We start from the raw sequence: 11,087 nt of genomic DNA, 5'->3' as shown, positions 1-11,087 counted from the left end.
GAGTCCCTGGGGAAAAGTGGGAGCTATTTTAAAAGTTTAAGAAAGAAAGACTAGATCTAGTCTGAGAGGTGGAGGGTGCCGGGGAGGCTTCCCTGAAGAAGTGACTGTAGTAAAGCTGAGTCTCAAGGATGATCAGGGTCACTTGTCAAAGAACAAGACTTCAGGCAGAAGGAAGAGATGGGAAGAAGTTTAGTGAGATGAAGCAACATGGCATAAGAGGATCCTGCAGACAGAGGCAGGGGCCAGACCATGCAGTGCCTCACAAGCACCTTAATGAAGGACTTGGGGATTTATCCTAGATGCAGTAGGAATGTATGAAAGGGTGTAAGCAGTGAAATGACAGAATTGGATTTTCACCTAGTGGAGCTGAAGTCACTCCATGAGGCAGTGGCGCCAGCAGCGGAGAGAAGATGAACAACAAGGTCAGCACCCTAAAAGATGATGACAGTGGGGACCATGATCAGAGTGAAGAAAACAGCACACAGAAGGATGGTGAGAAGGAAAAAATGGAGTGAGACAAGAATCAGAACAGCAGCAAAAGGAAGGCTGTTGTGCAGTACAACTACACTTTTTGCTACTCCAAGAGAACCCCTGGCCATCCTACCAGCTCACAGAGCTATGAACAGAATGTCAAACAGATTGACACCTTTGCCTCTGTTGAGCAATTCTGGAGGTTTTATAGCTAATGATATGTCCTGGGGACCTGGGGACATGACAGGCCATAGTGACTTCCATCTCATCAAAGAAGGAATTAAACCCATGTGAAAGGATAATGCAAATAAAAATGGTGGCAAGTGGTTGCGAAAGGGCTTGGCCTCCCATTGCTGGGAGAATCTCATCCTGGCCATGTTGGGGGAACAGTTCATGGTGGGAGAGGAGATCCGTGGGGCTGTGGTCTCTGTCCACTTTCAGGAGGACATTATTTCAATATGGAATAAGACTGCCAGCAACCAAGTGACCACAGTCTGAATCCGGATACACTTCGGTGAGTGCTTACCCTCCCTCCCAACACCATTATGGAATACAAAACTCACACTGACAGCATCAAAATGCCAGGCAGACTGGGTCCCCAAAGACTCCTTTTGCAAAACCTCTGGAAGCTGTGGTTGAATGTGCCGTGACCCTCTCCCTCTCTGGATGGCACCATCATTGAAGCTGGCATCATCAGAGTCTCTTGTTCTGTTGGCGTGCTACCTGGAAGATCCTTCTGTCCTAGACAAGGTGAATTGGAAGAGCATTTTATGTTTTAATAACAGGCTGACACACAGCAGCTACAATATCATCTGAGATCAGTTAATAAATGGTGCTAAATTAAAAAAAGAGAGAGATTTTCAGCCTTTATTAGAAGATCCCTTTACTTGTTATGTAGAGGTGGAATAAGTGTAGGGATACAGAACTGAAACCAGTGAGGGGTCTCAAAATAGGATTCCGGACATGGCAACTGAGAAGTGGATGGAACTGAAGTTTAAGAGTCAGAGCTTGTTGCACATGGGAGGCCAAAGTGAGAGGTTTGGTGGGAGGGTCTGCCTGGGTGATGAGGCAGGAGAGGCACGAGTCACTCTGCCAGACACTGTTGACTTGGATACAGAAGATTTATGAGAGATGATTATGAATTCAAGTTTGGACATACTGAATTTTAGATGCCTGTTAGGTCCCTAAGTGGAGATTCCAAGCAAGCTATTGGATATGTGGGTGTGGAGCTCATGGGAGAGGAGAAACACATGAGAGTCCTCAGCTTTATGGATAATATTTGAAACCAAGGGAATGTATACAATTCCCTTTTCCCAAAAACCACCCTCACAACCATTAAACATCCATACAGAACAAATATCCCCTGCCATCATAACAAACTTTTTTGAGACATTGTCTCACTCTGTCTCCCAGGCTGGAGGCTAGAGTGCTATGGTGTCAGCTTAGCTCGCAGTGACCTCAAACTCCTGGGCTCAAGCCTCCTGAGTAGCTGAGACCTCAGGCATCTGCCACCATGCCCAGCTACTTTTCTACTTTTAGTAGAGACAGGGTCTTAGAAAAAAATATTGGTATTGATTCACGTAAATGACAATGAAGAAGTTTTCTGATTTAACAGCCATTTTTTTTTTTTTTGAGACAGAGCCTCAAGCTGTCCCCCTAGGTAGAGGGCTGTGGCATCACAGCTCACAGCAACCTCCAACTCCTGGGCTCAAGCGAGTCTCCTGCCTCAGTCTCCCAAGTAGTTAGGACCACAGGCGCCCGCCACAATGCCTAGCTATTTTTTGGTTGCAGCCATCATTGTTATTTGGCGGGTCCAGGCTGAATTGGAACCTGCCACCTTAAGTGTACGTGGCTGGCGCCTTAGCCACTTGAGCCACAGGTGCCTTAGCAGCCATTTTTTAAAGACTGATGAACTAATGCACAGTCAGTCAGCTCAAGCTGATCTCAATCTCCTGAGCTCAAGCAATTCACCCTCCTTGGCCTCCCAAAGTGCTATTATTACAGTCATGAGCTAGCATGCCCCCCCAAATTAATATAATATAATATAGGCTCAGCGCCTGTGGCTCAAACGGCTAAGGCGCCAGCCAAATGCACCTGAGCTGGTGGGTTCAAATCCAGCCCTGGCCCACCAAACAACAGTGATGACTGCAACAAAAAATAGCTGGGTATTGTGGCGGGCACCTATAGTCCCAGCTACTTGGGAGGTAGGAGAATTGCTTAAGCCCAGATGTTGGAGGTTGCTGTGAGCTGTGATGCCACGGTACTCTACCCAGGGTGACAGCTTGAGGCTCTGTCTTAAATATTTATTTATTTATTTATTTATATAATATAAATAATTATGACATACTTTAGGCTCCCAAACATGAACTTTACTACATCTTAACCATTTAGATGAACTGAGTTAGCTTCTTGCTTCAGGTTCAGCTTGGGTTCCTCACCAATCTGCTCTCTATAAGGAATTTCAGTGACAATGAAGGACAGGCTTGCAGTCACGGAGACTAGCTTCTTCACCATACATTGTGGACTAGATGGGCTCCCATGTGTCCCCACACACCCAGGGCCTCCCTTTTGTAACCACTGTGCCCTTGTTTAACATGTTTGACACTCATCATCCTCAGCAGGCTGTCCTCGCATGAGGTGAGTCAGAGCCACTCCACTCCTCCAGGGCCATGTGCAGTGCTTGGTTCAAGTATTTGCTGAATGACCACTGCCTTGCTTCTCTTACTCTCCTTGAGCAAAATGGAGCCCAGCAGCCCTGACCTTAAGAAGGGGCTGGTTTTGGAATCTTCCTTCCTGTGAGGAACTAAGCAGGCACAGTCAGGGCACCAGCCTACAATGCTGTCATCGGCTGAGCAGTATTCTACTGGAGGGGTTTGAAGCAGGAGGGCAAGTCCTGGAAGGAGATTCAGGAAGTGCATATACTTACAGTAATCCTACAGGGGACACGAAGGGCAAGAGTCAGAAGCCAATCAGGATCAGAGCTGGAGCAGACAGGACTTGAGCAGTTTTGAGATGCCTACTGCCCACACCTAAGAGAATCTGCCACTTGCCATCCTTTGTGGCTGGGTGTACTTTACTAAGGCATGTGGGTTGGTTGAAAGGTGCAGTGTCACAGGGATGCCTGAAAGTGGTTCTTTATCATTTAAAAAGGGGGAAATTCTTATTTTTTTTTTGTTGACTTGCCAATTCAGAACTTCCTGCTCTTGTGTTAGTTCCATATACTTATAGGACCTGTCCCAAACAGGTATACTTTTTTTTTTTTTTAGAGACAGAGTCTCACTTTATTGCCCTCTATAGAGTACCATGGCATCACGGCAACCACTCCTGGGCTTAGGCGATTCTCTTGCTTCAGCCTCCCAAGTAGCTGGAACTACAGGAGCCCGCCACAACGCCCAGCTATTTGTTGCAGTTTGGCTGGGGCCAGGCTCGAACCCGCTACCCTCGCTCGGTATATGGAGCCGGAGCCCTACCCACCGAGTCACAGGTGCTGCCCCCAAACAGTTCACTTTTCTTTCCTCATTTAAAAATCTCTGCTTTCTTCTAAAGAGACTAACTTTGGGTCCTATTGAGGTCTTACTCACTTTTCTTTAGTCTCTTATCTCTAGGTGATCGCTACTGCATTCAAAGAACCATGTCTTTGCACACCATTCATTCAGGAGGCAGAGCCTTAAGAAGGCCCCAGAAAGAGCAAAAGGCTGCCTCTTTTTGTTCTTCCTGGAAAAGGCTTAGGGTCACACAGACTTACTCTCTGGAGATACTCAAGTTAGATGGTGGACATGAGCAGATATTCTACAAAACAAACTATTTTTTTCATAATGCACAGCTGGAAAATACGTCAGTGTTCCCCAGAGTCTCATGCTTAAGGTCAATCAAAGTGCATCTTTGCAAGAAAAATTGCTAGAATTTAAAAAATGCAGCTCTGACTCTCTTCTAGAAATGAAGCAGGGCCTGTATAATGCTTTCTCAAAAAACTGGATTAGAAAGCACTTATAAAAATGTCAACAGCTGGGTTATAATAGTGAATGGCAGTGCCTTGCAGAAAGGCACTCAAATTCAATTAAACAAAAACAAAACCCACATGGCCATATAAAATATCTGGGGGACACCGTTTTACTCTAGTATATACTGTCATTCAATCACTCTACCCTCTCCATGGTCTAGTTACACTTGAGGTGGGGGTGGGGTGCCTAGATTCTAGGGCTCGGTAAGTAGAATTAATTTTTACTGACCTACCTAGAATGCTTACCATTTGTTCCAGAAAGATAAACTCTCCCTAGAGTTCTTTCGGTTGGTAACATAATCTACACCATTATAATCTTCCCCTTCTGGGAAGGGAGCAGAGGTTGTAAAAAGAAAAGCCAAAGTGAAGAAGGCCCAGACAGAGAAAATACCACAGGTCCCCATGAGAGAGGGAAATCTCCCAACTGTAATGAGTTAGGGTTTAAGTTTTTTATAAAGACATGTAACAGAACTGGAGAAAAATTTCTGGCAGACTGGGTTGGAAGCCAGCCTCCTACTATTGGGAGGGACCTCGAGCAAGGATCTTATCCTCTCTGAACCAGTTTCCCCATCTGCAGAGTGGAGGTTTTCCTGGCATCCAGTAAGTGAAATGTGGTAGTTTTATTTTTCACTCATGAGAATGTACAATGTGAGAAAAACACTCTAAAAGTAGAAGCCTGCATTAAGACTGAAAAGCCAGAAATAATCTTATGTTCTAATCTCAGAATCTATCTTAGTCATTCGAACCAAACTTAGCAATGTCTTCCCTTTGTGCTTAGTGCATGCAAACTGTACAAGTCATTAAGGAGCAATCCAGGGGTGTGCTGGCTCGAGCTATTTGGGGCAAGAACAAAAAAGTGTCAACACATCTTATTCTCAACAGCTGCGATAGTACCTGGACTGATGGGAGCTGCAGACAGACAACAGAAACAGCATCTCCAAAAAAATGCTTTCTCACTCTTCTGTAACAACAAGACCCTTCAATCCCAGAGTATATCAAGAGTAGTTAAATTTGAGCACCTAATAATCTGTGCTACATACTTCATAGCTACATTATGTCATTTAACTTTACAGATGAGAAAATCTAAGTCCAGAGAGGGAAAAGTAACTTTCCCAAAGTCATACATCTAATGAACAGTAAGGCCATGGGTCTCTGCCAGCATTTCTCTGCCTTAGCACTATCTACCTTGGACCTGGTTATTTGCTATCGGGGCTGTGCTGTGTGTGCATTACAGGATGCTATCCAGCCTCCCTGGCATATATGCTCACTAGATGGCAGTAGCATCCTCTCGGTTATGACAAAAGTGTCCCCTGGGAAACAAAATCACCTTAGTCTAAAAACCACAGGTCTATAAGGCAAGCTACATCATTAGTAAGTTACACAAGCGCTTTCAAAGAGAAGTTGAGGCCAGGCACTGGGGCTTATGCCTGTAATCCTAGCACTTTGGGAAGCTGTGGCAGGAGGATTGCTTGAGGATAGGAATTTGAGAGCAGCCTGAGCAAGAGCAAGACACTGCCTCTCAAAACAAGAAAAGAAAGAAAGAAAAGAAAAGAAAAATTAGCCCAGCCTAAAAATTTTGAACATACTTGATGATTTGGGGGGGTTGTTTTTGTTTTGGGGTTTTTTTTATATTACAGTTGAGAGAGAAACCTGGCTACAGGGCTTAGGTTTACTCTACATATTTCACTTGTGCTTTTGCCAGTGATTTGTGAATCCTCCCAGCACCCACTCTGCATCAGTTAAGCAGCCCCTGTTTTATAAATATCTTCAATTTGGGGATTTCTACCTGCCCTGTGGGAAGCCCCTTTCCTAAGTGGCAGCTGTTGCTGCCTATTTCTCCTTCCCTTGTCACAACAGGAAAGAGTAACTAGAAATGAATCAGCTCATTCCTATAGTCCTCCTCAGTCCAAATCAATATTTAGCTCTTAATGGATTTTACCACACCTGATCATTGATCATTTCCTGAGCTTTTATGAGAGTTTTGTTCTAGCTTAACCCACTGATTCCCACTTTGAATTTTTCTTCTTTAACTATTCAACATCACCAGTTGTGGTGGATTCTGAAATACATATGGGAACACATCCTGGAGTGCCAGAAAAGAATTCCCTGGCCTCCCAACTTCACCCTTGCCAGATGATATACCCAGATTTATTTATTTGTTTATTTGTTTAAAGATAGTCTCACTGTCCTGCCCAGGCTAAAGTGTCATGGTGTCAGCCTAGCTCACAGCAACCTCAAACTCTTGGGCTCAAGTGATCCTTCTGCCTCTGGCTCATGAGTTGCTGAGACTACAGTTGCCCACCACAATGCCTGGCTAATTTTTCTATTTCTGGTAGATACAGAGGCTCAGGCTGGTCTTGAACTCCCGAGTTCAGGTGATCCTCCTGCCTCAGCCTCCCAGAGTGCTAGGTTTACAGGCTGAGTCACTGTGCCCAGCCCATGTTTCCTAAGTTTTAAAACATCAAGTTGCCTGGGCCCCACCCCAGACTAACTTAGCTAGTTGGGGATGAGTGCAGGAAATCGTTGTTTTTATGAGTCTTCTGTTAGATTCAGGTGCACAGGCAGGATTGTGAATCACTGGCATACCTGCTGATCACAGATCATAACTGAATTTGTTCTCCTTGAACATAACTCATTTTCTTAATGTATTCTATAATTTGAAACTAAACATCTTATCAGCAAATTCCCTTTGCCAGCAGAGAGCTGCCCCCTCTATCAAAAGACTAGCCACCTGTGCAGGGCCTGCATAGGAAGAAACAGATCCCAGTTCTCCAGGTCACTCATAAAGCCCAGAAAATACCCATTTCTTTCTCTGTTGTTGTAGGTTTATTTTGTTTTTGTTTTTATATTTTTTGGCCGGGGCTGGGTTTGAACCCGCCACCTCCAGCATATGGAGCTGGCGCCCTACTCCTTTGAGCCACAGGCACTGCCCTGTAGGTTTGTTCTGATTTTGTTTTCTTTAACAATCTAGCTAATAGCAATCACTTTTAGAAGTCAGTGAATTCAAGATCTCAGGCCAAGTGTCTCACCTGTCATTGTGGAAATGGCCTGCGTCTCTCTGCAGGGCAGATCCTCAGCAAGCTCCAGGACTTTTAGACTAGAATTTTTGACATGAGGTAATGTGATTCTAAGATACCTAGGCCTCATTTATTTGGAGCCTTTCATGGTAATAAAAGCTGCTACTTACTGGGCACTCCTTATGTGTAAGATGCCATTCACTGTATCAAATATGTACTTAGTTACATTATTTCATTTCTTCTCAGCAGCTATGCAAGGTAGACAGGTGTTAATAATGCTACTTTAGAGATGTGGAAACCCAAGCTCAGAGTTTAGTGACTTGCCTCAGGTTGCACAGTGAATTAATGGTGAAGGTGGGATTCACACCTGGTCTTGCTGGATCCAAAGTTCCAGTTCCTGGCTGGGAGAGGTGGCTCACACCTGTAATCCTAGCACTCTGGGAGGCCAAGGCAGGAGGATCACTTGAGCTTAGGAATTCGAGACCAGCCCAAACAAGAGTGAGACCCCAACTCTACTAAAAGTAGAAAAAAATGGCTGGGGATTGTAGTGGGCACCTGTAGTTCCAACTCCTCAGGAGGCTGAGGCAGGAGGATTGCTTGAGCCCAGGAGTTTGAGGTTGCTGTGAGCTAGGCTCATGCCATGGCACTCTACCCTGGGAGACAGAGTGAGACTCTCAAAAAACAAAATCAAAAGTTTCGGTTCCTAGGCTAGCTCTGTAGCACAGTGGATAGCACACTGGACTTCCCAAGTTCCATTACAATGTAGTACTTCTCAGTAGTATACTAAAAAAAATGGTGAATGCTTTTGTAACAACTTGGATGAAACTCCAGATGATTCTTTTAAGTGAAGTTTCACAAGAATGGAAAAACAAACACCACATGTGCTCACTATTAAATCGGAACTAATCGACCAAATTCATGTGTGCATTTGGTAGTAAAACTCAATGGAAAACAAGCAGGTGGGAGGGGGCCAGAAAGGAAGGGTAAATTCACATCTATTGGGCACAGTGCACACTATCCAGGTGAGGGCCACACTTATAACCCTGACTCAAACTGTACAAAAGCAATTCGTGTGATATTCTGAAATTCAAAAAAAATTATTTAAAAGAAATTTAAAAAACAAAGTTCCAGGTGGTGCCCGTAGTTCAGAGAGTAGGCCGCCAGCCACATACACCGAGACTAGAAGCTTCGAACCTGGCCCAGGCCTGCTAAACAACAATGACAACTGCAACAAAAAAATAGCTGAGTGTTGTGGAGGGCGCCTATAGTCCCAGCTACTTGGGAGGCTAGGGCAAGAGAATGGAACCCAAGAGTTTGAGGTTGCTGTGAGCTGGGACGCTACAGCACTCTACCCAGGGCAACAGCTTGAGACTCTGTCTCAAAAAAAAAAAAGAAAACCAAAGTTCCAGTTCCAGAGCCCAACCCCAGGAGTCTATCCCTCCCAGGTGTCACTGGCCCTTCAGTTCCTGCCTCCTTTGCTTCTGCCTTCTTCATGTCTATGAAAAGCACGATGACATCATTCTGTGTGGGTTTGTCTCCTGCAGCAGCAGAAAGTGAGAGGTGGATGTGACAACGTGTTAGGAAGTCTGTGTTTCCCTGTCCTAGGGTGGGATTCTAGGCCACTACACAGAAAGAGCAGTTGTGGTTGGGCAAAAACATGTTCTGGCACTGCCTTTCAGTCTTTCCACTGTGAGGGTAAAAGGAAAATACTCCTTGGGAGCAAGAACACTGTTCTTAACTCTCTTCCTTGTTTTAATTTCCAGGAATCAGAACAGACTTCTCCTCCTGGGCTGTGGCCTCCAGGATTGGAGTGAGCTATAAATCCCTGTCACCACGAGAGAGGGTGGGTCGCCACTAGGAGGGAGGATAAGTCACTTAGGGGAGGCAGGTCTGTCCCTAAAGCACTTGGGCTTCGTAACCTTTTAAAATTCACAATTTTGGCCACGGGAGTGGCTCATGCCTATGATCCTAGCACTCTAGGAAGCCAAGGTGGGTTGATTGCCTGAGCTCAGCAGTTCAAGAACAGGCTGAGCAAGAGTGAGGTCTCATCTCTACTAAAAATAGAAAGAAAAAAAAAAAACTAGCCAGGCCTGGTGGTAGGTGCCTATAGTCCCAGCTACTTGGAAGATTGAAGCAGGAGGATTACTTGAACCCACTAGTTTGAGATGGCCTAGGAAGACAGAGTAAGACTCTGACTCTAAACAAATAAATAAATAAAATTCAGAATTTTTATATGTTCAGTTGATCTCCAGCCCCAAAGGAACTGAGCACCCCTGAGCTGCTCTAAGTGCCTCCTGGCGAAGGGGCTTTCCAAGAAATACCTGCTAAGGGGCCTGCAAACAGGTCTCTGCTCCGGCAAGGCCCCAAAGGAGTGGGAACTGCCATCTGGGGAGCACTTTCTCTGTGTGACACTGTGGCAACCAGGGAAAGGGAAACCCAGCTTCTACCCTTCAGGAGACCGAAATGGTATTTCTTACAAAGGAAACTAGTGCAAATGAGTGTACTCGAGACAGAATTAAGGCCAGCAGAAAGCATGGCAGCTGCTGGCAGACAGGTGGGCAAGGGGAAAATGGCAAGCAACCAGAAAGTGGAGCCAGGAGTGTGTGTGGGTGGGGGGTGCCAGATCCACAGGGCAGGACAGAAAGAAGAGTAGCAGCCTTTGGGGCAGAGGAGGCCTGAGCATCAGCAGCAAAGCCGTGGCTAGAACCTGCCACCAGGGCAACCTCAACTCAATTCCATGACACCTGGGTACCTTGTAGGCAGTAGGCACTGGCACTAGTAGTTCTGGGTGCTGGGATGTGACAGTGAACCAGTCCCCAGGTCCTGAGCTCAGTGGGCTGGTATTGGGATGAGGCAGGGAGAAAAAGATTCTAGTTAATGGTGGGGAGAGCAAAGAAATAGGTGGTGTGTGTGTGTATGCGTACACATACACACTTTTTGGAATGGTAGTGAAGCTCAGTGAAGGAAGGGACACAGTAGGAGGTCATGACAGGGGGAGGGGTGGGGGGAAGTCATCTTTTTCCCTTCCTAAGTGGAGGAAATACCCAGTGCTGAGCTACCAGATAACGACATAGTTACCTCTCCTATTTGACAAAACAGTACTTCTTTCTAATCCAATATCACAGCCTGCAGAGCCCACAACTAAGTCTTATTTGTGAGTGACAGGGCCTGGTTCATAAATGCGTAGCTTGATTTTTTTTTTTTTGGAGACAGAGCCTCAAGCTGTCCCCCTGGGTAGAGTGCTGTGGCATCACAGCTCACAGCAACCTCCAACTCCTGGGCTCAAGTGAGTCTCCTGCCTCAGCCTCCCAAATAGCTGGGACCACAGGCGCCTGGCTATTTTTGGTTGCAGCCGTCATTGTTGTTTGGCGGGCCCAGGCTAGATTCGAACCCACCACTTTAGGTGTATGTGGCTGGTGCCTTAGCCACTTGAGCCACAGGCACCGAGCCATGTGTAGCTTTTCGTTGAGATTTACTTCCATATGTAGACTTAAGTGTTGATCACTTAGTTCCAGTTTGGTATTGAGTACGTGACATGTGTTTGTTTCTCCATTCTTGTGATGTTTCACTTTAAAGAATGGTTTCCAGTTCCATCCAGC

The 11,087-nt window shown here is 45.6% G+C and overlaps 1 pseudogene; it reads left to right on the top strand.

Moving 5' to 3' along the window:
* The first annotated feature begins 389 nt into the window (after positions 1-389).
* Positions 390-1,121, top strand: LOC100962135 (annotated as a pseudogene).
* Positions 1,122-11,087: the final 9,966 nt, after the last annotated feature.

This window comes from Otolemur garnettii, unplaced genomic scaffold (assembly GCF_000181295.1).
Source record: "Otolemur garnettii isolate 467f Iridium unplaced genomic scaffold, OtoGar3 scaffold00261, whole genome shotgun sequence".
Classification (NCBI taxonomy): Eukaryota; Metazoa; Chordata; class Mammalia; order Primates; family Galagidae; genus Otolemur; species Otolemur garnettii.
Note: the sequence above shows the minus strand (reverse complement) of the source record. Positions and strands in the feature narration are given on the sequence as shown.